This window comes from Schistocerca serialis, chromosome 9 (genome assembly GCF_023864345.2).
Source record: "Schistocerca serialis cubense isolate TAMUIC-IGC-003099 chromosome 9, iqSchSeri2.2, whole genome shotgun sequence".
Lineage (NCBI taxonomy): Eukaryota > Metazoa > Arthropoda > Insecta > Orthoptera > Acrididae > Schistocerca > Schistocerca serialis.
In genome coordinates this window covers 347,777,867-347,804,781 of record NC_064646.1, presented here as the reverse complement: position 1 = coordinate 347,804,781, position 26,915 = coordinate 347,777,867, and the positions used below count along the sequence as shown (strand labels likewise).

At 45.9% G+C, this 26,915-nt stretch overlaps 1 protein-coding gene and 1 pseudogene across 1 annotated transcript in view; one reads left to right on the top strand and one right to left on the bottom strand.

The window, feature by feature from the left end:
• LOC126419875 (ankyrin repeat domain-containing protein 50) overlaps window positions 1-26,915 on the top strand; it is a 513,285-nt gene that overhangs the window by 150,909 nt on the left and 335,461 nt on the right. The window contains exon 2 of the mRNA XM_050087125.1: window positions 4,945-4,989. The gene's annotated coding sequence lies outside the window, so the exon portion shown is untranslated. The remainder of the gene's footprint in view (window positions 1-4,944; window positions 4,990-26,915) is intronic.
• LOC126420102 (5S ribosomal RNA) lies at window positions 25,951-26,068 on the bottom strand (annotated as a pseudogene).

The following is a 26,915-nucleotide window of genomic DNA, read 5'->3' as shown; positions in this document are numbered from 1 at the left end:
ATTACGCATCCCTCCTTGGGGACCATGTTCACCCCACATACAGTTTGTTTTTCCTCGGCACAATGGCTTCTACCAGCAGGACATTGCAAATCACATAGCTTGCGGTATAGGTCCGCGTTTCGAAGAGTACACGCTTGAGTGTACTGTACTCCCTTAGCCATCAAACTACTTGGATTTAAACCCAATCGAAATTCTGTGGGACTACCTCGATCGGGCTGTTCGCGCCATGGATTCTCAACCAAGTATCCTAGCGCAGCTGGCCACGGCAGTGGAGCCGAAGTGGCTCCAGATCCCTATCGATACTTCCAATAACATCGATTTTCTTCCTACACTTCTCCTAGCGGTCTGCGCTGCAAGCCGGTTATTCAGGCATTTGACAGGTGGTCACATAAATGTGAGTGGACAGCAGAGCTCTCTCAGAGGAAAGGATATTGCGGAGACGTGGCTTACCCGCAGTCTGAGTGATGTCTGAAGGTTGAATTATTCACTCTGCAGCAGAATGTGCGCTGATAATGTAACTTCCTGACAGATTTTCTTCCAGGAGTGCTGGTCCTGCAAGTTTTGCAGGAGAAATTCTGTGGAGTTTGGAAGGTAGGTATGAGATACTGGAGGAAGTAAAGCCGTGAGTCGTGCATGGGTAGCTCAGTCGGTAATGCAATTGAGCCGCGAAAGGCCAAGGTCCCGGGTTCGAATACCGGTGCTGCATACATTTCTAATCTGCCAGGAAGTTTCATAGCAACTCACACTATTCTGCAAAGTGAAAAATTAAATCTGCAGTAGATTAACTTTGGAATTTCCATGCATTTCTAGAAATGATTGTCTCTGATTCCACTCAACATCGTATTTAGCATGCAAGGGGAAACACTATGGTTTTAGTAAGCGCCACAATATTTAGTTGTCAGATTGTCCGCGGAAAATTATACTGTTTTTCGTGCCGTGGTGGCGGTTTCGGTGTTTTATTATTCTGAGGGATGTGAACCTTTACAGAACGTTGTCGATATAGAATATCCGATCTTTTTGTTGTCGCTTCCTTGTACAGCCCTTAATGAGCTACAGGAAGCGTCGGTTCCAGCATCCAGAAGAGTTCAAAATGGCTTAAGTTTACCTGCCGCCATCCATCCGCACTAACCACAAGCGTTGCCGCTTCAGCTGCAGTACGGCTCAGTCTTACAATAGGTTTGCATTTGACCCATCAAGGCTTGCTGGCCGGCCGGTGTGGCCGAGCGGTTCTAGGCCCTTCAGTCTGGAACCGCGCGACCGCTACGGTCGCAGGTTCGAATCCTGCCTCGGGCATGGATGTGTGTGATGTCCTTAGGTTAGTTAAGTTTAAGTAGTTCTAAGTTCTAGGGGACTGATGATCTCTGATGTTAAGTCCCATAGTGCTCAGAGCCATTTCAACCAAAGCTTGCTGGGACTTCATCCAGTTTTACATGGTAGGGCGATTGTAGTAGAGTGTGAAGATCACGATCATGTGTTATATTGTAGATAGTGAGCCCAAATCCAGAAGAAATACAAATATATGCCTTGAAAGAGAGGAAAAAATAGTGAAATATCAATGTCTAAAATATGTTTCGACCTTTTTAAACTACCTATATGGTTCTTACACTACATGGGTGCGGCATCTAGCAGTATGGATACGAGTTCTCTAGACCAGTTGTCATGGCAACATCACAACACGCCGTACCAGGGAGTAGAGAACGCTTTTGGCTCGGTTCTAGGCTGTTTAGAGTTGGTTCTACCAATCAGTTTGGTGGTTATTTGAAGGTTTCCTACTTCCATGTTCTAATTAATTATATAAAAGATGTACTTCGAATGACTTAATGAAATATGCTTATCTTCAAGGTATAACATTTATCTGCGTTAAAAAAATGACTGTATAACTATCAAAAGTTACAACGGGCTTGGTGTACTTCCTGTAAAATTTATTACTTGTGGCACAACACGTTCTCTAACTCAACTAGTCGGTTAGGTCAAAACGGCACATTTGGAGTCATGATTCTCTCTTTGATAAATTTCTGTCGACGTCCATACGTAGGACATGTTCTATTTTCATACAAATAATACCACAGTGCTGTGCTTTCGGCAGAACTTTTACAAGCCGCAAGAGATGGATGGCTTTCTGTTGTAGGGAGAAATGGAACAAGAACAATTTGTCATCACTGTAAATCATCTTAAGATTTGAGATTCACCAATGAATTTATCATGTAGTAAAGAGCTATATGTTTTAATTTCAAAGCCGGCCGCTGTGGACGAGCGGTTCTAGGCGCTTCAGATCGGAAGCGCGCTGCTGCTACGCTCGCCGGTTCGAATCCTGCCTCGGCCAAAGATGTGTGTGATGTCCTTAGGTTAGTTCGGTTTAAGCAGTTCTAAGTAGAGGGGACTGATGACCTCAGATGTTAAGTCCCATAGAGCTTAGAGCCATTTGAACCTTTTTTTTTTAATTTCAACAAATTCTTGAGCCAAGTTCTTGTGTAATATTGTAATGCTGAACTGTTGATGTATCAAAGTTTTTATTTGTCTGCAGAGGGTTGAAATACTCAAATAAAGGTGACGTATAACCGAACCAACACGTCTGATTATATTTCATTTCGTAGTTAAATTCTTGAAGAGTACTCCATCTTTTCTTACTCGTTTAATTGCTTTTAGTGGATAGTTACAACGAACAAAGGAATACAATACGTCAAGAAAAACGAAAAAGACATACAAATGTAATTTGTACAGTATAGTTGACTTTTTATTCCTGTTTTATGCTAGACTAATTAATTTTAAATGCAGATATTAGCTACAGTATGTGCGCCAAACAATTTTTTTTTTTTTTTTCGGAAAATTCAGACATGATTGCTTGACAGTTCATCCAGTCAACATTTTTCCTTTTTTTGCTTTTTTGAATACAAGTGTTGAAACTATTAAAATGGAACTGAACGAAATGTCCGGTGGTCCGCTTTAGCTGTATTTGTTCAGGTCAGTATAAACCCACTCTACCAGTTGGTGTAAATATAAATGTTATAAGATTTCAGCATTCTTCAGCTGATAAAAAACTACCGTCTAATGAGAAAAAAAAACATCGTCAATGATGAAAATCATGTCTGAGTTAAGTCGCGAACCCTACACGTTCTCATTAAAATATGCTCTTGTCGGTTTATGACAAGCCACAAAATGCCCCTCATAGACGTTATTCAGGGAAGTACTAGGCCCTGTAGTGACAACAGCTGACACGCTCATGTGCGTTTGCCACCAACATACCAGATGACTACATGAGCTACGAGCGAGTGGGTGCTGTGTCTGCTGTCTGGGTACAGAGATGGTGACGGAAACTGAACTAATACGGGCAACACCAGAAGATGGAACTCAAAATTTCGAAACCGGGTGTGGGGGTTCAAAAGGGACCTGAACAAATACAGCTACAGCGGACCACTGGACATTTCATTCAGTTTCATTTTAATAGTTTCAACACGCGTATTAAAAAAAAAGCTGTTCAGTGTAGGAACTGTGAAGTAATAATGTAGAACTACTTTTAGCTGTGGTTGCCCCAATTTTAAAATTATCTAGAATGTTCAGAACCTAAAAACGGTATACGTCTTCCGTACCGGTCACATTGGGTACAGAGCTTTACTTAGGATGGTGCTCGCGCATTACGAGCAACAACCGGCATTCAACAGTTTCGTTAACAAGGTCCGGCCCCGGTAGCTGAGTGGTGAGCGTGACGGAATGTCAAGCCTAAGGTCCCGGGTTCGATGCCCGGCTGGGTCGGAGATTTTCTCCGCTCAGGGACTGGGTGTTGTGTTGTCCTAATCATCATCATTTCATCCCCATCGACGCGCAGGTCGCCGAAGTGGCGTCAAATCGGAAGGCCTGCACCAGGCGAACGGTCTACCCGACGGGGGGCCTTAGCCACACGACATTTCATTTCATTTCATCGTTAACAAGTTGTCTGACATGTGTGAGACGGCCATGCACAGCGCTTTGCAAGAAGCTCGCTTGGAAACAGTGTGTTTACCGGAAATGGCAAGTAGCACATTGAATTAAAGATTTTGCAGCCAGAAGCGGTTAGTGACAATTTTTAGACAACTATATGAGAAGCAAATGTCTGAAAATACGGTGGAGAAATAGCAGCCATAGCTCTCATCTTGAGGTCCTACATTTTTTATTTACATTGGTGTGGTTTTTATTCTTTGAGTGTCCACACGTATACTATACAATAGCAAAGACGTGTTATGTTTCTCTCCGAACAATGCAGTCTCTTTTATAATTGTCTTCAAAGCGAAGTAAATTCGTACGCCTTGTATGTGACTCCCGTACCTTGACGCTGCGTGTCTTTAAACCGAATCATTTTAACTCGCAACCAGGAGCTGCAATAGTATGCGATGAAAATCAGAGCTCTGCCGGCAACCGAACACTTCCAAACCGTGAACACCCGAGCTCGTCATAGTTTCCGCTGCTGTCGCCTTGTTTAACGTTGCAGCGGATTGCAGGGACTTTGTGGTTTCGCGGTAAAATAAAATGAAAACATTGGTATGCAAGTTTAATTGTTACAGAAGCGGTAGTGGAGAAAATAAGTTCTTTAACACATCTAGCACAATAACAAATAAGACGACAGAACCAGAAACTATGACAAACTCTGTTAAGTATGCTTCATGTGACACCTCATGTACAATATAACTACTAGCTGTTTCTGAGGCAGAATGATAGCAATGAAAAACTACTGACGTTAAGACATAAAATTTTGCAGCATTTATGGGTATAGAAAAAATAAATCATTTATGTCCAAAATTCCTTCAGCTCTTGCTGCAGCTACATCTTTCTTTTTTTTAATTTACTCTAGATAAGCTGTCAAAACTGCAATACCCTCCCTGTAAGGAAGCATAATGTCACTTTGAGTAATGAAATTGTTGTAGACATTGTTATAGTACGTTGTTACTAAAATATTTTCCTGTTCTGTTCCAGATTGTGCGCGTGGGTGTTAGGCTGCGATGAAAGCTGATTTATTTGGTGAGTCTCGACGTCTACACTTAAGTGTAGTGAATTATAGAGTAGTGTAGTGTAGTCAGAGCTAGTCGGCGTTTGTGCTGGCAGCCCCAGACTTCGTACATGCAGCTACGGGATTACGTTGCTCTCAGAACCTAACATCGGCCAAGTAACGAATGTTTGCCTTTTGAACTGACTGCAATGTCGAGCTATATGGAAATTATAATACTGTTGCCACCAATACTTTCCTTAAATGACCGGCTTATTTATTCGTAACAAATCTGGGTCTCAGTACTTTTTAATCATCAATAAATGGGTTCAGTTGGACATTGCATTCCTGAAGAATCTTGATTCCATATTCAACGATAGAGGCTATGTAATTCGCTATTTGCATATCATCTCCTGCTGGTGACTAGTTTCTCGGTCACCTTTCTTTTACTCTAGATAACGATGCACTTTAAAATAAAGTCCGTCATTTTGCGGTCATTATCCTTGAGCTGTAACTACATTGACGGAAACACCAAGGAGCTGAGCGACATAAACGAAAGTTGGTAGGCGTGTCTTAACATCTGCAAAATGGTGTCTATTCAAATTTTGCACCAGTCGCCTAAGAGTGGCGCTAGTAGCGCATTATGAGAACGCATATCAGGTTTGTTTTAATTACACGCTGTAACGGTCATGAGTGTTAGTTCCTTCGAGACTGTACGTGGTGAGTTGATGTTATTCAGGAATGCCTTTAAGGCGACAAAGACGCCATTATCAACAGCTCACGGAGTTTTAAAGGGGTCGTGTAATAAGGTTACGAGAAGCTGCATGTTCCTCCTGCGATACTGCAGAAACATTTGGCAGGAATGTAGCCACTGTACCCGATAGTTGGCAGCGGTGTTCATGAGAATGTACGGTCGCAAGAAGACCGAGCTCCGGACGGCCAAGTGGCACTACCGAGAGTGAAGACCGTCCTGATCGATGTATGGCTCTGGCGCATCGTAGTGGGATCTGCAGCAGCTCTTTGACCAGCAGTTGGCACTACAGTGACACGACGAACTATTACAAATGGGTTACTTCAAGGACAGCTCCACCCCAGACGCCCTTTAGCGTGCGTTCAATTGAGTGCAAAGAACCGCCGTTTGCGACTACAGTGGTGGTAAGCGAGAGCTCACTGGAGGGTGGAGTGGAGGTCTGTTGCTTTTTCTGATGATAGCTGATTCTGCCTCGGTAACAATGATGGCCGTGTGTTGGTTAGGCCAGGTGAGCGCCTGCAACCAAACTGATTTGCGTGCTAGATTGGTTCAAATGGCTCTGAGCACTGTGGGACTTAACTTCTGGGGTCATCAGTCCAACAGCACTTAGAACTACTTAGACCTAACTAACCTAAGGACATCACACGCATCCATGCCCGAGGCAGGTTTCGAACCTGCGACCGTAGCGGTTGCGCGGTTCCAGACTTAGAACCGCTCGGCCATTTCGGCCGGCTTGCGTGCTAGACACACTGGATCTGCATCTGGAGTTATGGTCTGGGGTGCGAATTCACATGACGGCAGGAGCACTCTCGTGGTTATCTCACGCACCCTGACCGTATATTTTTACTTCCACTTGGTGGTTTGACCTGTTGTTCTGCCCTTCATGAACAGCATTCCAGGAGGTGTTTTCCAAAAGGATAACGCTCGTCCACATACCCAATATGCTCTCAGGAGTGTCGGCATGTTTCCTTGGCCTGGCTGACCATAAGATCTGTCTCCACTCGAGCACGAACGGGTCTATCATCGGACGACAATTCCAGCGTCATCCACAACGACACTACTGGCCATAAAAATTGGTACACCAACAAGAAATGTAGATGATAAACAGGTAATCATTGGACGAGTATATTGTACTAGAACTGACATGTGATTACATTTTCACGAAATTTGGGTGCATAAATCCCGAGAAATCAGTACCCAGAACAACCACCTATGGCCGTAATAACGGCCCTGATACGCCTGGGCATTGAGTCAAACAGAGCTTGGATGGCGTGTACAAGTATAGCTGCCCTTGCAGCTTCAACACGATACCACAGTTCATCGAGAGTAGTGACTGGCGTATTGTGACGAGTCTGTTGCTCGGCCACCATTGACCAGACGTATTCAGTTGGTGAGAGATATGGAGAATGTGCTGGCCAGGGCAGCAATCGAACATTTTCTGTATCCAGAAAGGCCCGTACAGGACCTGCAGCATGCGGTCGTGCATTATCCTGCTGAAATGTAGGGTTTCGCAGGGAACGAATGAAGGGTAGAGCCACAGGTCATAATACATCTGAAATGTAACGTTCAATGTTCAAAGTGCCATCAATGCGAACAAGAGGTGACAGAGACGTATAACCAGTGGCACCCCATACCATCACGCCGGATGATACGCCAGTGTGGCGATTACGAATACACGCTCCCAATGTGCGTTCCCCGCGATGTCGCCAAACACGGATGCGACCATCATGATTTACAGACGCGCAAAATTTGGCACGGACTTCAATGCGAGATGTCTGTAATAGGCTTCACAACGAAACATTGTCTCCAAATTTGGTAGAAAATCTGGAGAAATTCTGGTTGTATGTAAAGTACACAAGCGGCAAGACGCTGTCAATACCTTCGCTGCGCAGAGCCGATGGTACTGTTACCGACGACTGTGCCGCAAAAGCGGAGTTATTGAACGAAGTTTTCCGAAATTCCTTCACCAGGGAAGACGAATGGAATATTTCAGAATTTGAAACACGAACAGCTGCTAGAATGAGTTTCTTAGAAGTAGATACCTTATGGGTTGCGAAGCAACTCAAAACGCTTGATACGGGCAAGTCTTCAGGTCCAGATTGTATACCGATTAGGTTCCTTTCAGATTACGCTGATACAATAGCTCCCTACTTAGCAATCATATACAACCGCTCGCTCACCGATAGATCTGTACCTACAGATTGGAAAATTGCGCAGGTCGCACCAGTGTTTAAGAAGGTTAGTAGGAGGAACTACAGACCTATATCATTGACGTCGGTTTGCAGTAAGATTTTGGAGCATATACTGTATTCAAACATTATGAATCACCTCGAAGGGAACGATATATTGATACGTAATCAGCATGGTTTCAGAAAACATCGTTCTTGTGCAACGCAGCTAGCTCTTTATTCGCACGAAGTAATGGCCGCTATCGACAGGGGATCTCAAGTTGATTCCGTATTTCTAGGTTTCCGGAAAGCTTTTGACACCGTTCCTCACAAGCGACTTCTAATCAAGCTGCGGGCGTATGGGGTATCGTCTCAGTTGTGCGACTTGTAATATTATTGGTATTTCCGTACTACGAAAGCTTTGAGTATTCTTTGAAAGACATTTGTTTTGTATAATTTACGTAACTGTAAAGATGCGCATCTAGCGCGGACGCTAATACATCGATTGCGCAGTCAAAGAAACATTTTAACAGAAGCTGAACTGTCGTTCCGCTTCGATCTAAATTAAAGATGACGGTAGAAAACGTTTGTAGATCTTCAGATTTTAATGTACTTCTGCTTGTGGTGTGAAAGCGTAAAGGAGAAGGTCGACTTTAAGCTAAAAAAGTGAGCGGTCTTGCCAGCGTGCAGACAACATTATTAATTAATAACATTAAAGTAATTTATGTTCGAGACTGTAATTCAGCAAGTTATTGTTATCGGAGGTGTTGGACAGTGCAAGAATTGTCTTTAACGAAGGAGAAAAGTGACTGTAACTTGTGACAAAAACGCGAACATAGGAGCTGAAATGTGATCGCACCATAGAGTTAGATAATTACTTATCCTCCTTCTGACAACGATCAGGAGCCGACCAGAAGACGGACGTCTTCGACCGCTTTCGTGTGTCCTGTGGCAAAGCTGTGCCAAACTGGGAACACGACATTCTAGTATGAAACACAGATTTAAATTGATAGAATTGAAATATATTTAACCTAATAATAGTAATAATTTTTTTTATCATACTAGAGACTGGATTCGTGATTTCCTGTCAGGAAGGTCGCAGTTCGTAGTAATAGACGGCAAATCATCGAGTAAAACTGAAGTGATATCAGGCGTTCCCCAGGGAAGCGTCCTGGGACCTCTGCTGTTCCTGATCTATATAAATGACCTGGGTTACAATCTGAGCAGTTCTCTTAGGTTGTTCGCAGATGATGCTGTAATTTACCGTCTGGTAAGGTCATCCGAAGACCAGTATCAGTTGCAAAGCGATTTAGAAAAGATTGCTGTATGGTGTGGCAGGTGGCAGTTGACGCTAAATAACGAAAAGTGTGAGGTGATCCACATGAGTTCCAAAAGAAATCCGTTGGAATTCGATTACTCGATAAATAGTACAATTCTCAAGGCTGTCAATTCAACAAGTACCTGGGTGTTAAAATGACGAACAACTTCAGTTGGAAAGACCACATAGATAATATTGTGGGGGCCGGCCGAAGTGGCCGTGCGGTTAGAGGCGCTGCAGTCTGGAACCGCAAGACCGCTACGGTCGCAGGTTCGAATCCTGCCTCGGGCATGGATGTTTGTGATGTCCTTAGGTTAGTTAGGTTTAACTAGTTCTAAGTTCTAGGGGACTAATGACCTCAGCAGTTGAGTCCCATAGTACTCAGAGCCATTTGAACCATTTTTAATATTGTGGGGAAGGCGAGCCAAAGGTAGGCTTGACGGAGGACATCGAAAGGGTGCAAAAAGGGCAGCTCGTGTTGTATTATCACGTAATAGGGGAGAGAGTGTGGCAGATGTGATACGCGAGTTGGGATGGAAGTCATTAAAGCAAAGACGTTTCTCGTCGCGGCGAAATCTGTTTACAAAATTTCAGTCACCAACTTTCTCTTCCGAATGCAAAAATATTTTGTTGAATCCAACCTACATAGGTAGGAATGATCATCAAAATAAAATAAGAGTAATCAGAGCACGAACAGAAAGGTTTAAGTGTTCGTTTTTCCTTCGCGCTGTTCGGGAGTGGAATGGTAGAGAGATAGTATGATTGTGGTTCGATGAACCCTCTGCCAAGCACTTAAATGTGAATTGCAGAGTAATCATGTAGATGTAGATGTAGTAAACATAGCCTGGATTCATCCGAAAAAATGACGTTTTGCCATTCGTGCACCCAGGTTCGTCGTTGAGGACACCATCGCAGGCGCTCCTGTCTGTGATGCAGCGTCAAGGGTAACCGCAGCCACGGTCTCAGAGCTGATAGTCCATGCTGCTGCAAATGTCGTCGAACTGTTCGTGCAGATGGTTGTTGTCTTGCAAACGTCCCCATCTGTTGACTCAGGGATCGAGACGTGGCTGCACGATCCGTTACAGCCATGCGGATAAGATGCCTTGACAGATGCCGTACAGAAGTCGAAGATACTCAAGGAGGAGTAGGATGACAGTTTATAAAACTGTTGACAGCTTCAAGTCATCTCGACTGTTAGTGATACGAGGCCGTTGAGATCCAGCACGGCGTTCCGTATTACCCTCCTGAACCCACCGATTCCGTATTCTGCTAACAGTCATTGGATTTCTACCAACGCGAGCAGCAATGGCCGGCCGCGGTGGTCTAGCGGTTCTAGGCGCTGAGTCCGGAGCCGCGCGACTGCTGCGGTCGCAGGTTCGTATCCTGCCTCGGGCATGGATGTGTGTGATGTCCTGAGTTTAGTTAGGCTTAAGTAGTTCTAAGTTCTAGGGGACTGATGACCACAGCAGTTAAGTCCCATAGTGCTCAGAGCCATTTGAACCATTTTGAGCAGCAATGTCGCGATACGATAAACCGCAATCGCGATAGGCTACATCCGACCTTTATCAAAGTCGGAAACGTGATGGTACGCATTTGTCCTCCTTAGACGAGGCATCACAACAATGTTTCACCAGGCAACGCCGGTCTCCTGCTGTTTGTGTATGAGAAATCGGCTGGAAACTTTCCTCATGTCAGCACGTTGTAGGTGTCGCCACCGGCGGCAACCTTGTGTGAAAGCTCTGAAAAGCTTAATCATTTGCATATCACAGCATCTTCTTCCTGTCGACTAAATTTCGCGTCTGTAGTACGTCATCTTCGTGGTGTAGCAATTTTAATGGACATGTAGTGTAGCATTAACCATCCCTATAGTGCATGACCAAGTGGGAAAGGCATGAAACTCCACCCCGCAAACTGACATCCGGCACCTGTACAACACAGTGCACGCACGTTTGTGCGGTTGCAGTCAACATTCTGGCGGTTACACCGGTTGTTAATGTACAAGCATTTAATATTTGCCATGGCTTATCTCGTGCTTACGTGAACCTGTGATCTTGGAATGTTAACCACGTATATATGGTACCTAGTAAAATGTCTTTCCGAAATTTTACTACACTACATTTATTATTTTTTATGCTTAGAAGCGTAACTACACTGAAAAGAATCTGCCTTGAGTTGCTAAGGAGAAGACGGGCCCCTGGAATCGAGGACCGGGTTGCCGCGTACCTCCCGTTTCCGGACGCGAATTAACCGTGAATTTTTATCCGCGGCTCCGCCCGCTTATTCCTCGTCCCCGTCTCCCCGCCCCTTCCGCCAGCGCAGTTGCCATCTGCGGAAGAATGCCGCCGGAAATGAGGTATTTCTGCGCGGCTGCTCCGCCAGATATCCAATTCTGCGCCCCTCCGGCCGCGACCGATATCTGCCGCCAGCCGCGCTCCTTAATTATGGCACCGGCTCTGCTTGCCGTCTTCTCTCCCCCCGGGCCGGTAATTGGTCTCAATCGGCTGGAAAAACAGTCGCCGCCGCGGAACCGTCTGTCCGTCCTTTCGTGCCTGTCTGTCTCTCTCCGTGGCCCAGAGGGAAGCGACGGCCGCAATACCCAGCGGGCGTCTCCTCCACTCTCTCCAAGACGAGCTGTCAGCCTTGTTTGGCTCGTTTCGTACTGTTTGACGGCTCACCATTATCATCATCCATTAGCAAATTGTTGTGCCTACACAAATCAGTCTATCGACACTACCAGAGACAGGGTATCGTCAGAAGTGCCGCAGAGAATTGTGGTAGTTCCACTCTTGTTCTCTACGCACATAAACGATCTAACGGATAAGGGGAACAACAGTTTGCTACTGTTGAAACATCCCCTTAGAAAAATTTAGAAATAGTGCTGGTAAACCTCTACGTTATTTTATTTTCAAACAGCTGAGCAAAATGGCTCTGAGCACCATGCGACTTAACTTCTGTCATCAGTCGCCTAGAACTTAGAACTAATTAAATCTAACTAACCTAAGGACATCACACACATCCATGCCCGAGACAGGCAGCTGAGCAAAACTGAACGTACCCAGACATTACTCTCTTATTCTGATCAACACTAAACTGACACACAATATTTAGCGCAACGCAATCTGACTTTCAAAAACGCCTACAAAATAATGGTCCTGGCTAACAATAACCTGTACCTTTCATGAATCACTTACCTCACAAAAATCTTCGTTACTCGAAGTACTGCAATACAGCGAGCGCCAATACTGCCAGCTAAATAAAAGGTTCTAGTTACTGAAGGTACTACTACTGACAGCCATAGTTAGCAAATGAAAGATTTTGATAGAGAACAAACAATGTATTTACCTTAATAATGTTCACAAGGCATTATCATGATATCCAGTATTACAACTTTACTCTTTCTGGCGGACGCACGTCCAGATCGTCCACTCTTAAAATTCTGCCATCTCTCTCCCCACACCCAGCACTGCTGGCGGCTCACCTCAAACTGCGCAACGCCACGCGCTGCTCACAACAGCCCAACACTACAATAGCGAATATTCCAACAATGCTAACCAACCACAGACTGCACACAGCACAGCCAGTGATTTTCATACAGAGCGCTACGTGACGTTACTGACATAAAAACCTAAACAGCCTACTTACAATGTTTGTTGGAACTGCGCGACCGCTAAAGTCGCAGGTTCGAATCCTGCCTCGGGCATGGATGTGTGTGATGTCCTTAGGTTAGTTTGGTTTAAGTAATTCTAAGTTCTAGGGAACTGATGACCTCAGAAGTTAAGACCCGTAGTGGTTAGAGCCATTTGAACCATTTGACCTAACTAACCTATGGACATCACACACATCCATGCCCGATGCAGGATTCGAACCTGCGGCCCTAGCAGCCGCGTGGCTCCGGACTGAAGCGCCTAGAACAGCTCGGCCACAGCGGCCGGCTGAGCTCACGCAGATGGGTAGAAAAACAATCTTGTAGTGTTAGAATACAGCATTAGTAGTAGGCTGCCTGAGACAGTCACGTCTTTTAAATTCGTTTAAAAGCGATATGAAATAGAACGAATTCGTGTGGATAGTAGCAGGGATGGCGCATGGTTGACTTCCGTTTGTGGCGAGAATTTTAGATAAGCGTAGGTTTCATACAGGGTGCCCTGAAATGTTGCGACAAACTTCGAGGGGTTGTCTTGAGGATCAGATGGAGAATATTAACCGTGTTCGGAAACGTCATCGAACTACTCTGCATAGCCTCGAAGTTACAGATGCTAGCGCTGCCACTGCACCAACCTTTCGGCAGGAAACATGACTGTGTACACTGACGAACTGTAGGCGAAACGTCTAGCAATGTTGTTTGTTATTCAGTGGTCGCAACTGATTGCCACAATCGCCAATGCAGAAGGTGTAGTTAGTTGCTGCGAAGACAGGCGTTCTCTCCTATGAATGTGATGCTCTTGTTGCCTTGGTCGATGGCGGTTTCTGACACCATTTACCATAGCTATAATCTATATGTCTCCTACATACCCAAAGGCATTGGAGATTTTAGAGGATCTTTGGATACCGGTTCTGGATACAGGTTCCTGCCGTGGATTTATTCCTCAAGATACCCTCTATAACCCCCTGGAAGTTTGTTGCAACATCGGACATCCTATGTAAAGGAGACCACATATAGAACACTAGTGCGACTCATCTTGATTACTGGTCGAGTGCTTGGGATCCCCACCAGGTCGCATTAAAGTTAGTAATCGAAACAATTCAGAGGCTTGCTGCTGTATTTGTACCGGAAGGTTTGATCAGCATGTGACAGCCTGTATTACGGCAACGCTCTGTGAACTTTTAATGGAAATCCCTGTAGGGAAGACGACAGTCTTTTCTCGGAACGTCGTTAAAAATTTTGAGCACCAATATTTAAGTTCTATTGCTGTTAGCGAACATTTCGCGTAAGCAACACGAAGACAAGAAAAAAGAAATAAGGGCTTGTACAGAGGCATATAGATAGTCGTTTTCCCCTCACTCCATTCACTAGAGGAGCCGGAAAGGGAACGATTAAAGTACGCTACATGATGTTCTATATGGTGGTTTGTGGTTTATGGATGTAGTTGTAGATCCTCCTACATCTCTCCTTCCTTAATGCTGCTATTGGGGAACTTCACATGAAAAACCTGTTTTCTGGCTTCCTAACAACATGCAGGTGCCATTTAGATTCCTACATTTTGGCGTCCAGTACCATTTCTTCTGCATTTCATTGTTTTATTTCAGTGACGGAAATAGTGTCACACCTTCAAGCAACAGTCCGATATTTTGGAAAGAGCGAAATTATGGTCGTACTGGAGGCATCATTGCCAATGTTGTTTTCTCAGTGGATGATGTGAACTGTTGTATCTGCCTTACGAGATGAAGATGCCTGGTGACGACTGAAACCGTAATTTCTTATTGAAATTGTGTGCAATTGTACTGGAAGTAGACTGTTTTCGAAACAAGTCCGGTATTTTATCCATGAGATAAATGGTAATAAATGATTAAACTTTCAATCCACTCAGTACTGATGTGTGATACGCACTGGCATGAATACACTCTTGTCTTCTTTGTAACATGGAAGAAACACCCTCCAAATGCCATCCTGAGGGCTTTCTTGCTGTGCCTGCATTTGCAGCTTTGAACAGTTTCAGGATTTCCATCTTTGCACGACTTGCACCTTTGCGCGACTTGCAATGAATAACATTGAGAAGTAGGGCACAATATTCACAGATAACTAATCAACCATGCATCGACAGCTTCTTCTCTTGTCCTGATCTCGAACATTGTGGTCACACTCCAGAGCAGTGAGTGTTAATGGAAGAGGCAGCGACTGCTTAGTAATCACAGTGCATCAGGGTGCTTGGATTTGTTGCGTCCCAGCATAGGTGTTGCCATTCACCAGTGTGGAGTTGGTGTTACTTGCATGGTGCAATAAGGACGTTGGCGACATTGGGGTGCTTTTCTGAAAAGGATTCAGCCTTCACAACCTTTATAACAGAAATGAGAGAGAGAAAGAATTTCCTTGTTTGATTGGAAATTTGATAATGTCAGTATTATAACTATAAAGAAGCAATGTTGCAGATAGATTCTCCAGAAGCTGTAAGTTATTGCTTTGATATCACACTTTCATTGAGCTGTTAGATACAATTGAGATTATATAGAATTAGAGTAGGTGAGATGCCAGATCTCTTACCCTTTACTCTGCAGTCAGTAAACTATCGAAATGATTCAGAGTCGAGTGTTCTAAGTCACACACGTTCCGCCAATTATTGGCCCCCTGGGCCTATTTCAGTATTAATGTATGGCCACTTCTCTTTGCAGTACAGGAAACAAGTCGTCAGCTATAAGTTGATCCTGTTATTTACTGAAATTCCGAAGTATTATTCGTTGAGCCAGGGACAGGTATTCTCTGTTCAATGCTGTTCCAAAAAATGTACAATAACTACTTACCTCGAAGTTATATGTCCCCAGAATCTTCCCATCCTCTTCTCTTGGCTGAATAAACTATGTCTTCATCTGCTGCTACGTACGCTGACTACTCCGTACAACATATGATTAATGGACCACATCTCTGCCGCCGGCCGTAGTGGCCGAACGGTTCTAGGCGCTTCAGTCCGGAACCGCGGTGTTACTACGGTCGCAGGTTCGAATTCTGCCTCGGGCATGGATGTGTGTGATGTCCTTAGGTTAGTTAGGTTTAAGTAGTTCTAAGTTCTAGGGGACTGATGACGTCAGACGTCCCATAGTGCTCAGAGCCATTTGAACCATTTTGAACCTCTCTGCCGATAACGGCCCGTTTTATAGCCGTATTAATTAGTTTGGTTGCATATGGCCTTCCCATGTGACCTCAATATTGCCTGGTTTAATCCACTAAGAAATTTTCCGTGACGTGCATTGATGCTTTATTGCCTGGGTGGGCTCTCTCTTTGGGAGAATTACATGTACATGTGCCTTAATGTTAGATTAATTCTGTTTTCTTACATTATGTGCGTCAGTGGAATAGTTCCTCCGTCTTATTGATCTTGTCCTCTCACTGTCTTGGCGCTTTCTCTAGTGTCTGTATAAATGACGAATGGTCTCCAATTTAAAGTGGTGTTATATTCTCCAAATATACTGTTAGCTGTCCTATTTGTCGTGTACTCCAGCGAGGCAAGGCACTTACTCCATCCATAAGTATTTTCTTTTTGATCTGACTTTTAATTAAATTTAGACTGAATCACATCTTATGTTCTTGTGCACAGTGTCTGCCATCAACTTCCAAGTAATATGGACAGACAGAAACGATTACAATTTGAAGGTCTGTGAACTATAGTTGTATGGAACTTTGGTGAACTTTCTTAGGATTCTAGCTCACCAAGGCATGTGACAAGAGTAGTGTGTCGATCTTCTTGCCAGGGACGTAACATACAATATGCCCTTGCTTAACTTCCATCTCAGTTCATCAGATCACATCCCTGAACCTAGAGCTCTGGGATATAATCCGTAGAAAGAAGAGTAGATAGACGCATTACGACATACAGCCCGTCAGTACTGTACTATAATCACCAATCGGCATTCCTGAGTGGATTGTGGTCTACGGATTGGATGTGCAGAAGGCAGCTTGAACGTGCTCTTCCATCGTGGATACTTCTCCTATTACCGGCACACGATAGGTGTCACACACACTTCAGCTTCCTCGTATGACTCTATATCAGAAGGTGATGTACTGCGCTGATGAACCAGAATATTATGACCACATGCTCAGGAGCGTATTGGTCCACCTTTGGAACACTATGTAGCAGCATGGACGCCTCAAGTCTTTGGTAGGTTCCGGAAGTAACGTGGCACTATATATCAATGCACAGATCAGTTCCCTTAAATTACGGATTGGTGGTTTGTGGGCTTGGAGCTGGCGCCCTATAGCGCCACATATGTGTTTTTTGGGTTCAGATCAAGCCATCACGGAAGTCATCAAACAAGGAGTGATGCATGCTGTCTACAATAATGTTCAGGCAGTCCAGAGCTGTCGTAGTGACTTGTATTACTACCACAGGTCCCATAGAAACCCAGGTGAATGTTTCCCATAGGCAACACTGCCGCCCCCCCTCCCCCCCCCCCCCCTCCCACCAGTGTGCGTCCATGGTATGGTCCATCTTTCAACCGTCCCAGGCAACGCGTTTCCATTGATCCACGCTCCAATCTGAATATCACGCGCTCATTGCAACTGCAAATAACGATGGCATTGGGTCAAGGTGGGAACAGTAAGAGGTCGCCTACTGCAGAGCACCACGTTCATTAATGTGCACTGAACAACCTGCACCGAAACAATAAAGCAGCGTTGTGCTCTACTAGATACCACCACACATCCCTCTTACAGAACTGGCAGACATCTGGCACCCACTTTCTGTGACGAGTCGCGGATGTATTCCAACTTGTCACGTACTCGCCGTGTCACAGTCTTCCCACAGATGCTCACGGCAGGCACACAAAAAGTCTACAAGCTTCGCCGTTTCCAACACGCTGGTTGCCAGGCGACGTGCCATAACAGTTTGGCCTTTGTCAAAGTCGCTTAGGTCAGAACATTTCCCCATTTTCGGCGCGTATCGACGCTAGATCGATTCCCCATTCGTCTGCTCCGCATATAAACCTTTCTTTTCGCGTCATGTGCCTGCAGCCCCACCAGGCAGGATTCGATATCGCTGTGGATAGTAGTCCCGGTGTTTTCGCCCACAATTTTATTTTGTTCGTATGAGCAGCAATTAAAGAAATATAAAATGGTGAAATAGACTACGCGAAAATAAAAATGTTGCATCCTCTGTTCGTTGAGAGACAGTACACTTTAACTCCATAGAGGTTTAAACTCGAAATACAGTGCCCAGTCATGTTGATTTGAGCACCTGTCAGAAGCCTGAATAATCGCTTTTAGCAACATGGACCGCTGCGAGACGTGCAGAAAGAGTGTCAGTGAGGTTCTGGAAGGTACCTACAGGGATGTGGAGCCGTGTCGACTCCAGTGCCGTGGCCGGCTGCGCTAGGTTTTTCTATTGAGAATCCATGGCGCGAACTGCCACAGATGGTCGCAGAGATTCTCTATTGGGTTTAAGTCCAGGGAGTTTGGTGGCAAGAGGAGTACGGTAAGCTCATCCTGGTGCTCTTCGAACCACGCACGTACACTGCGAACTGTGTGACACGGTGCATTGTCCAGTATGTACACTCATGCTCACAAACTAAGGATAATGCTGACACATGGTGAAACAACGGTCGGGTGGGCGGTTTGCGGGTTTAAATCACCTCAGGGTATGACCATGCGGTGCATCTGACCTGCGGTCGTCGCACGGTGGCGCTGGCAGCAGTCCACATATACAGAGGTGTATTGGTGCATGTCAGAGTGCGGTGCAGCGAGTAGGTGTGCAGACGTTTTCAGACGTGCTAATGGTGACTGTGTGTTGAAAATGGCTCAGAGAACACACATTGATGACGTAGTGAGGAGTAGAATACTAGGGCGACTGGAGGCTGGTCAAACACAGCAGGTCGTAGCACGGGCCCTCCGTGTACCACAGGGTCATCTCAAGATTATGGCAACGATTCCAGCAGACAGAAAACGTGTCCAGGTGCTACAGTACGGGACGTCCACAGTGTACAACACCACAAGAAGGCCGATATCTCACCATCAGTGCCCGCAGATGGCCACGGAATACTGCAGGTAGCCTTGCTCGGGACCTTACCGCAGCCACTGGAACAGCTGTTTGCAGACACACAGTTTACAGACCACTGAACAGACATGGTTTATTCGCCCGGCGACCTGCAAGGTGCATTCCACTGACCCCTGGTGACAGGAGAGCCCGTAAAGCCTGGTGTCAAGAACGCAGTACAATGTCATTGGAACAGTGGTCCTAGGTTATGTTCACGGGCGAGTCCAGATATAGTCTGAACAGTGATTCTCGCCTGGTACCAGATACCGTCCCCTTAATGTCCTTGAAAGGGACCTGTATGGAGGTCGTGGTTTGATGGGGTGGGGTGGGATTCTGATTAGTGCACGTATACCCCTGCATGTCTTTGACAGAGGAACTGTGACAGATCAGGTGTATCGGGACGTCATTTTGCACCAGTATGTCGGCCTTTTCAGGGGTGCAGTGGGTTCCACCTTCCTCCTGATAACACACGGCCCCACCGAGCTGCCATCGTGGAGGAGTACCTCGAAACAGAAGCTATCAGGCGAATGGAGTGGCCTGACTGTTCTCCAGACCTAAACCCCATCGAGCACGTCTGAGGTGCTCTCGGTCGACGTATCGCTACACGTCTTGGGAAGGCTATACTCCAGCAGCTGCTCGACCACCTGATCCAGAGTATGCCAGCCCGTTGTGCGGTCTGTGTACGTGTGCATGGTGATCATATCCCATACTGATGTCGGGGTACTTGCCCAGGAAACAGTGGTGTTTTGTAGCACATGTGTTTCGGGATGGTTTTCTCAACTTATCGCCAATACCGTGGACTTACAGATCTATGTCGTGTGTGTTCCCTATGTGCCTATGCTATTAACGCCAGTTTTGGGTAATGTCACGTTGTGTGGCACCACATTCTGCAATTACCCTTAATTTATGAGCATGAGTGTAGATACCACCGTGCCGAGGGAAAAGAAATTTCATGTAAGGATGGACATGGTACCCAAGGACAGTTGCATACTTCTGTTGTTCCATTGTGCCTTCTAGAACGGCGAGATCACCCAGGGAATGCCACGAAAACATTTCCCATGCCATAACGCTCCCTCCTGTGGCCTGGACCCTTTGCTTTCAGCCGTTTCACGCCGTTCACACCAACGAGTCTCCTCTATGGGGCATAAAACGTGATTCATCTGAAACGTCACGTTACACTACCCAGTGGACTCCGGTTGTGGTACTGGCGTGCAAAGTCCGGTCCTCGTCAGTGATGATCAGCGTGGGTGCATGAACCAGACGCCCGCTGCACCGACCTTTGCTGAACGGCCGTTGAGGAGATACTGTTGTTAGACCCTTGATTCAGTTACTCGGTAGTTGCACATGTATTCTCCGAAATGCGTCTCCGCAGCTGTCGTTCATTCCTCTCCTCTTTCGTGGTACCCCTGTCGTTGCCTCGGCGCCGGTTCTGTGTAGCGCCATTTTGCAATAGTTCAACCACAGCAGTACGATTAGGCTTTTCGGAAATGCTCCTACGCTTTGCCCGAAAGGCAATGATCATGGTCATTTCGGTGTCAGATAAACCGTTTTCGAATTGCGACAACGATTGTACTGTTTCCCGCCACCCGCCGACAAGTTTTATATACCCTCCACTGCTAGTACTGCCTCCAGCCACATGTGAGTATGGGAGATTGAACGTAGGCGATGTTCACATTAATGTGACTAGATCGTGTAAAAGCAGTATTGGGTTAAAAAAATGTAGCTATCGCTTGACATTTCCTTTTACCGGCCAAAATAGAGGGAAGGTGACCAAACACAAAGCGAGCTTCCTTACAGTTAGTAAACCATATCCATTAGGTTAATAAGTAGCTGTTTGGATGTTCGTGGCAGGCCGGAGTGGCCGAGCGGTTCTGGGCGCTACAGTCTGGAACCGCGCGACCGCTGCGGTCGCAGGTTCGAATCCTGCCTCGGGCATAGATGTGTGTGATGTCCTTAGGTTGGTTATGTTTAAGTAGTTCTGAGTTATAGGGGACTGATGACCTCCGAAGTTAAGCCCCATAGTGCTCAGAGCCATATGAACCGTATTTTTTTTTTATATTCGCGCGTGAGAAACATTGTGCATTGTGGGTCGTCTCGCTGGACGAGCAACGTGTACACCGTGGAAAGTGCTGAAGGCGATCGTGCAAAATAAGGTAATATCACCAATAATGTAGGACAATCTAAAGAAATAAGCGAAGGACGAAGTCAAAAAACGTTAACGATTTTGTCCAATCTACCCTGTCAAAAGGAACGAAGCAAAAAGGGGGAAACCCATTAGCGAGCTTGTGCGGTCTACCTTGCCATATTATTGTCCAGTGAATGTTGCTAAGTTTTCTTATGTAACGGAATTTCCAAACAAAGCACCTGGTCGCGCGACACTCAAATCATCTTTGCTCTTCAATAGAACATGCTACAGCGTGTAACACTGCTCTCAACCGCTTGGGTTGGTTTGTACACCACAGTGCCTAACTAGACGTAGTCGTATTCCAGCAAACATGCCTTTGCCTTTGTTTCGACATTTTAGGTTGCTCACACAGTCAGTTATAGGGAGTCCTACAGTTTCACGTAAATCTCGGGCTGTAGTGCAACTTGACGTTTTCCAACCTAGTAGTTTGCCATGGCCCGCCGGTGTGGCCGAGCGGTTCTAGGCGCTTCAGTCTGAAACCGCGTGACCGCTACGGTCGCAGGTTCGAATTCTGCCTCGGACATGGATGTGTGTGATGTCCTTAGGTTAGTTAGGTTTAAGTAGTTCTAAGTTCTAGGGGACTGATGAAGTCCCATAGTGCTCAGAGCCATAGTTTGCCATGAAGGGCAACGAAAGGGTGCGCAGCATATCGTCGATGAACTGCTGCGGTGTAAGGGTGCCACCAACGACAACCAGGCATCTTCTGCTACGAAAAGAAATGATAACCTAGACCATCATTCCTACCTGTCGGACCATATATTGGGCAACAGTCAGGTCAGATTGTAAAATCTGGGTTCGCAGGACAGAGCGGATCAGATTGTGGAAAGGGGGCCAAATCAGTTGCTGTTAGTTGCACAAACATACAAACTTCATTTTGCTAAAACACTTAAAGACACATACCCTGAAGAGAATTCCTAAACAATATGGCTGAAGGCCATAACACAATTTATTAAAATTGCCTTAAGGAATACCCACGGCTGAAGGCCTTAGTTACAAAATAGAAGATCTGAGGGCTTAAGGCCTGGATAACATAAATTTCAGTAAGAAAATTTTAAAAGGTTTTAAACAAATGACCTTTCAAATTTTAATTTAAGACGGCTGAAGGCCTTATTTTAAAATCAAATCTAAATTAATAGGCGGCTGAAGGCCGCACAGTACTTGAGACAAAAATCACAATCTAAAAACAACACTACAGTGGTGCTCAGAAGGGTTCCAAGGGTTGGCCTGAGGAGGTAACTCTAATTTAGGTGAGACAGGCAGCCAAGAATAAGATTAAGTAATCAGATGGCAACCCGGCCCAGGGACGGCTGAAGGACCGACCAACAACCTAATCAATTCCCTTCCGCCGACCAATGGCACGACAACGGAAAATATCAGCCGAGGACGAAGACACCAGCAGCACTACGTCTTCAAAATTGGCGACTAAAAACAGCCAAGGCACAATAACCCCTCAAAAATGTATAAACAAGCACCAAAGACTGTCGAACTACACGCCGTGCCGGACAGCATCAGCACGGTGAGAAAACGCACACTCGCTGTTCTGTTCCAACCGACCGACTGCCTACTCCAGTACGCAGACAGCATTCATAACTCCTCAGTGGAAATCAGACAAGCTACACACAGTTCCACGTAAACACTTGCACTAAGAACTTCGACAATCCTGTAGAACAGCAAGGAGAAACCACAAGTCGACACACACATTGTGTCCGTAAGCGGTCGGCGACCATACACGTTGTCCGATGAGACAACCGACCGAACGACTAACCAAGGTCGTCCTCATTCAAGTTACGTGTGTCGGTAACGGTCGGGCAAGTCATGGCTGTCCAGAGCTCACTGCAGCTCCAACCCGACTCCCTCGATGTGCGTTCGGAACTCGGAAACACGGCGACCGGGCACACTGACTCGGACCCAACCATGCAGAGGGAACACTTGCCCATTGGACACCCGACATCTCTGCACAAGGAAGGAACCGACCCACGTCTGACAAGATGACCAACTGACGAGGTCCAGGAACGGTCAAAAGACCAAATACACGTCTCCCGATGAGACGACCTACCTAACGACCAACCAACGGTTGTTCCTGCTCCAGTCTCCTCCCGTCGGACAGTGCATGTGTTTCGCCAGCGGTCGGCGAGTACTGGCTGTCCGGATCTCACAGGCACTCCGTCTCGACTGAACCCCCGACACACGACGAGCCGGAAATACGAGGGCAGTTCAATAAGTAATGCAACACATTTTTTTTCTCGGCCAATTTTGGTTGAAAAAACCGGAAATTTCTTGTGGAATATTTTCAAACATTCCCGCTTCGTCTCGCATAGTTTCATTGACTTCCGACAGGTGGCAGCGCTGTACAGAGCTGTTAAAATGGCGTCTGTAACGGATGTGCGTTGCAAACAACGGGCAGTGATCGAGTTTCTTTTGGCGGAAAACCAGGGCATCTCAGATATTCACAGGCGCTTGCAGAATGTCTACAGTGATCTGGCAGTGGACAAAAGCACGGTGAGTCGTTGGGCAAAGCGTGTGTCATCATCGCCGCAAGGTCAAGCAAGACTGTCTGATCTCCCGCGTGCGGGCCGGCCGTGCACATCTGTGACTCCTGCAATGGCGGAGTGTGCGAACACACTCGTTCGAGATGATCGACGGATCACCATCAAACAACTCAGTGTTCAACTTGACATCTCTGTTGGTAGTGCTGTCACAATTGTTCACCACCATAAAGAGCAAAGGAGAACCATCTGTGCGGAATTGCTTGCTCGTCATGTGGCTGAGGGTGACAATTTCTTGTCAAAGATTGTTACAGGCGATGAAACATGGGTTCATCACTTCGAACCTGAAACAAAACGGCAATCAATGGAGTGGCGCCACACCCACTCCCCTACCAAGAAAAAGTTTAAAGCCATACCCTCAGCCGGTAAAGTCATGGTTACAGTCTTCTGGGACGCTGAAGGGTTTATTCTGTTCGATGTCCTTCCCCATGGTCAAACGATCAACTCTGAAGTGTATTGTGCTACTCTTCAGAAATTGAAGAAACGACTTCAGCGTGTTCGTAGGCACAAAAATCTGAACGAACTTCTCCTTCTTCATGACAACGCAAGACCTCACACAAGTCTTCGCACCCGAGAGGAGCTCACAAAACTTCAGTGGACTGTTCTTCCTCATGCACCCTACAGCCCCGATCTCGCACCGTCGGATTTCCATATGTTTGGCCCAATGAAGGACGCAATCCGTGGGAGGCACTACGCGGATGATGAAGTAGTTATTGATGCAGTACGACGTTGGCTCCGACATCGACCAGTGGAATGGTACCGTGCAGGCATACAGGCCCTCATTTCAAGGTGGCGTAAGGCCGTAGCATTGAATGGAGATTACGTTGAAAAATAGTGTTGTGTAGCTAAAAGATTGGGGAATAACCTGGTGTATTTCAATGCTGAATAAAACAACCCCTGCTTCAGAAAAAAATGTGTTGCATTACTTATTGAACTGCCCTCGTACTAGCGGTCGCTTCAAATATAATACGACAGTACGTTTATCGATACGTGCTGCTGCTGCCACGCACGGGCAGGCAAGCCAGTAACTTAGTGACGCCAGTAAATCGAATAAGAAACGAGGCGACAGTTCGGTAAAGAGAAGCTGTCGAGCAAGAAACGGCATGAACACGAGCCGCGCACTGCTCAGATTGGTATCGCAACGCTGTTGGGGGCGCCTCCAGACACATCTTCGTTGGTTATCGAGGCTCAGTTCGAAGCAGAACTCATCACTGAAGACAATTCTACGCTAGTCAATGCGATTCCAGGCCGAAGACGTGTCTGGGGACACCCGGGACAGCCGTGGGACATCAGCCAATCTGCCGCCCGCCATATGACCTGGTAACCAGAAGTGGTGGCCTGGGTTGTCATTTCTTTTCATAGGAGCACGCGTCTGGTTGCCATTCACCGATCCGCCGCTCCCTAGCAGCACGGCGGTACGTTGACAATATTCTAAGCCCCGTTATGTTGCCGTACACGGCAAACCATCCTGGGCTTTTTACAGCTTTTTTTCGTACTTACCAGACCTTATTTAACTTGGCCAACAAGGTAGACGGATTTCTCCCCAATTGAGGTGTCCACCCATTTCGGGATTTTGACGATCAAGCACGCAAACTAGGCAGAATTCGGCACACTATCCCTCAGTAGGACATACAACAGCTCTATCAATCAGTGTCAAGTCGAATAATTGCATGCGTAAGGGGTTTAGGTGGACCAACACGTTTTTGAATGGCTCAATTTGTGAAACTCTGCCGCGCGGTATTAGCCGAGCGGTCTCAGGCGCTGCAGTCATGGACTGTGCGGCTGGTCCCGGCGGAGGTTCGAGTCCTCCCTCGGGCATGGGTGTGTGTGTTTGTCCTTAGGATAATTTAGGTTGTGTGTAAGCTTAGGGACCGATGACCTTAGCAGTTAAGTTCCATAAGATTTCTCGCACATTTGAACATTTTTTTGTGAAACTCTTTCTCGTGAATAAATCATCCAATTTTTCTGAAATTGTAATTATTTTTTTGTCTCTACATGCACATCTCATCTACAGATTTGCGTCCCATTCGTACTACTCCTTCGTGGTGCTCCTCCTTTTGTTTTAGAGTGAATTTCAACATCATTAACCACTTACATATTTACTTCGAAAAAGTGGTTACTTTATTGATTTTATACATGTATTAGTCAATGCACACTCCGTCTTCAGGCCACAAGTGGCCCATCGGGACCATCCGACCGCCGTGTAATCCTCAGATGAGGATGCGGATAGGAGGGGCGTGTGGTCAGCACACCGCTCTCCCAGTCGTCATGATGGTTTTCTTTGACCGGAGCCGCTACTATTCGGTCGAGTAGCTCCTCAGTTGGTATCACGAGGCTGAGTGCACCCCGAAAAATGGCAACAGCGCATGACGGCCCGGATGGTCACCCATCCAAGTGTTGGCCACACCCAACAGCGCTTAATTTCGGTGATCTGACGGGAACCGGTGTATTCGCTGCGGCAAGACCGTTGCCTATTAGTCAATGAAAACCTAGAATAATTCTTATATCTTGCATTGAGTGCGTTTGTTTTTTTTAAAAAAAAGCTCGTTGTGAATGAGTGCATCTTTATCAAAGAAGAAGTTGTACTAAAGCACTGTAATAGGACAGTTTATATGATGGCTTGTAATTTGTCTGCGGTTGGAATACTTTTCTTTTAATGCTTACGTCGATAACTGATTTGACACTCAAGTTTTTTCATAAAAGCACAGTGTAATTTTCATAATTCGCCTTGCATTCTAAACAAGACCTTTTATGGTCAAGAAATTCTATAAACGACGTAATAAATCGATATTTTGCGATACTCCCGGTATCGATACTTCTGTTTTGATGTTATACAACATACAGGTTAATGTACTGATTTTGACCCCAAATATCGTATCCAATGTGGTATTGGTGGTAGTGGAACTTCCTTAAGGACCGACCTGGGACTGAACTGGACATCTGTGGAATTTTAGTCTGGCACCTATGCACAGAGATACATAAAAACTTCATGAGCGTGGCCTTTTGATCTGCTGTAATCGGGCAGGAGCACGCGAATGACCGGAACGTCTTGAATTTTTCCTCCGCTCTTGTATTGCCTAGGAAGACAGCGCGTTGTGAAAGCTGGCAATTTTCCGCGCATCCCACGAGCCCTCGTCGGGCTTCTGGCGCTTCCCGTCTTTCCGTCCTCATTAATTCTTTAATTCTCGCGGGTCTGCTGGGAGCGCCGAGAAAAGAACGTTAAAATAATTTACTGTCCCGCTACATTCGCCAGCTCTGTTTCAATGCGCCGCTTATTTTCAAAGGCGTGTTTATAGCGGAAATGAAGGCAGTTGTTGAC